This window comes from Miscanthus floridulus, chromosome 9 (genome assembly GCF_019320115.1).
Source record: "Miscanthus floridulus cultivar M001 chromosome 9, ASM1932011v1, whole genome shotgun sequence".
Taxonomy (NCBI): Eukaryota; Viridiplantae; Streptophyta; class Magnoliopsida; order Poales; family Poaceae; genus Miscanthus; species Miscanthus floridulus.
In genome coordinates this window covers 87,630,855-87,633,846 of record NC_089588.1, presented here as the reverse complement: position 1 = coordinate 87,633,846, position 2,992 = coordinate 87,630,855, and the positions used below count along the sequence as shown (strand labels likewise).

Below are 2,992 nucleotides of genomic sequence, written 5' to 3'. Positions count from 1 at the left end.
ACTCCACTCTCCCCTGCATACTCCTCATCGCCCACGCCATATTAGAAACATGGCTAGAATCACAATGGATTTCCACTGATTGTCCTATGTTTTTATTTGGATTATGACTTCCATTTGTTTTTTTTCTAAAATATTGCTTGCTAAGGATTACAGGTACCATTAAAGGAAACATTGTTTGAATACAAGTTTTTATTATTTTGTTTGTATTTCGAATTTTAGGAAACAACTATAGGTATGTTTATGAACCATATATTGTTTTTATTTGCAAAAGTGGCTTATGGTATATATCAAGTTTTATCATTGTTTTAACCAAACAAAGGTTTTATATGCTTAGTGTTAGAATATCTAGTTACTCATGTGAACACTCTAACGGTTAGGCCCTTTCCTGTGTGAATGCGGCACTGGTCAGGCCCTTTGGGCCCCTATATATTTGTAATCCCTTTGGAACCTCAAATCAAGTATGCTAAGCCTGTTGGCTTAACCTTCTATCATGGTATCAGACGACTAATTGGGCATGTGCCCGTTTCTCTCCCACCCAATCCCCTGCTTCCGCTCCTCTCCCGGCGCCCACGTTCGCCTCTTCGGCCGCCGTGCCCACCTTGACGGCCGCCGTGCGCCTCCCAACGCCGCTGCACGTGTCTCGTTGGCTGCCGCGCCCATGGCTGCCCCTCCATCTGGCGACTCTAGCTCCGGCACCTCGACTGCCGCCGCCGTGGCCAAACTTCGCGACGAAGCCATCGCCGCCACCAAGAACCTAGAAGACGAGGCTGCTTCTCAGCGCACCTCCAACGCCGAGTGTAGTTAGCAACTCTAGGAGGAGGCGGACCTTCTCATGTCCGCCGCCGCTGCCCAGGAACACGTCCACGCCGCCGCTGCCGCCCTCGATTCGGAGCGCGCGTAGGCCGACGCTCTGGAGCAGCAGGCCTCTGCCCTCCGGGATCGGCTCCGCGCTGATCCCCTCCGCGACAACGACTCGCTCGATGATGACGATACGTGCTCCATCTCCTCTGAGGCCACGGCCATCACTCACCTACATAGCCAAGCCGCCGCCGTACAGAACATCAAGAACTTGATCCCCATCGTTCTTGATCTGTAGTCCTCCAACTACTCCAAATGGTGTGGCTACGTCCTCCTCACCCTCAGCCGCTTCGCCCTGAAGGACCACGTCCTCAGCAACGTCACCCACCCCCATGATGCGGCGTGGTCCCGCATGGACTACATCGCCGTCTCGTGGATCTTCAACACCATCTCCCCCGACCTACTCGACGTTGTTCACGAGTGCGACGGCATCACTGCTCGGGCGGCGTGGCTCGGCATCGAACAATAATTCTTCAACAACCATGAGTCCCGTGCCATGCTCCTCGACGCCGAGTTCCGCACTCTCTGCTAGGGCACCCTCTCCATCGATGAATACTATCGCAAGATGAAGAGCATGGCGGATGCGCTTGCCGATCTTGGTGAACCCATCCTAGACCGTACTCTAGTGCTGAACATCGTACGTGGACGCAATGAGCGTTTCCAGTTCATGTCACAGTTCATCACTCGACAGAGACCCTTCCCCTCCTTCACTAACGTCCACGCTGACCTCCGCCTGGCCGAGCTCAACATGGTGCCACCCTCAGCACTGCCCTCAGCCCTCGTTGCCTCGTCGTCCAACAGGCCGCCCGCTCCTCCACCGCCCTCTGCACCCCCGTGCCCCCATCAGGCTGCCGAGGGGTAGCCGTCTGGCAACAGCAACGGTCGCGGTCGGCGTCGCCGCGGCGGATGTGGCCAAGGTGGCACACAAGGCGGCTCATCAAGTGGCCAGCAGCCCCCTGGCGGCCAGCAGTGGCCCTCCATCCTCAACCCATGGACCGGGTCCATCCATATGTGGCCCGGGTCCACCCCTGGAGGTCCTCGCAGTCCACCGCCTCGCATCATCCTGCCTCCATCACCGCAGCAAGCCCTAGTGGCTGGTGTGCCCCCGGGGTACTTCACTCCATCGTCGGTCCCTGGGGCATACTACCAGGCACCCCAGCAGGTGCCCTCTCCTACTTGGTCGCCATGGACTACCGAGTCCCTCGCCAACGCCTTTAGTACCGCCACCCTGACTCCGCCACCGAGCTCCTCGGACTGGGTCATCGACTCTGGTGCTTCCTCTCACATTGCTTCCAACCCTGGTATGGTCACAGCCTCGCCATCATCCTCTTTTCCTTCCTCCATTGTTGTTGGCAATGGTGCCACCCTTCCAGTGGTTGGCACTGGCTTCTATATCCTTCTCGGCCCTTTTCGCTCAACAATGTCCTTATAGCTCCTGACATTATTAAAAATCTTCTTTCTGTACGCAAGTTCACCACTGACAATTTGTTTCAGTTGAATTTGACCCTCTTAGCGTTTCTGTGAAGGATCCACTCCAAGGACACCCTCCTTCGATGTAACAGCTCAGGACCTCTCTACACCTTGCAGCTGCCTACATCTTCCTCCAGTCCCATACACTCTTGTGGCTACTCCCACCCTGACTACCTGGCATCGTCGCCTCGGTCACCCTGGCAAGGCTGCCCTTCAGAGTCTTGCCCAATCCTCTTCGATCATCTACAGCAAGCCTGACGATGACTCCCTCTGCCATGCATGTTAACTTGGACGCCATGTTCGCTTACCTTTTACTAGTTCCTTGTCTAGAGCAGCTAAGATTTTTTATTTGGTACATTGTGATCTATGGACATCACCTATTACCAGTATATCCAGTTTCAAATATTACTTAGTTATCCTCGATGACTGCTCTCATTTTCTTTGGACTTTTCCCCTTCGTCTAAAGTCTGATACTTTCCCTACTATTTCCAATTTTTTCGCTCATGTGAACACTCAGTTCAGCTGCACCATCAAAACGGTACAGTGTGACAACGGCCATGAGTTTGACAACTCCGCCTCTCGTGCGTTCTTCCTTGCCAACGGCGTTTCCCTCCGCATGTCCTATCCTTATACTTCACAACAAAATGGAAAGCTGAGCGCATGA

General features: G+C 54.0%; 1 pseudogene; it reads left to right on the top strand.

Annotated features, from left to right (window-relative positions):
* The first annotated feature begins 1,606 nt into the window (after positions 1 to 1,606).
* LOC136480235 (classical arabinogalactan protein 9-like) lies at positions 1,607 to 2,992 on the top strand (annotated as a pseudogene).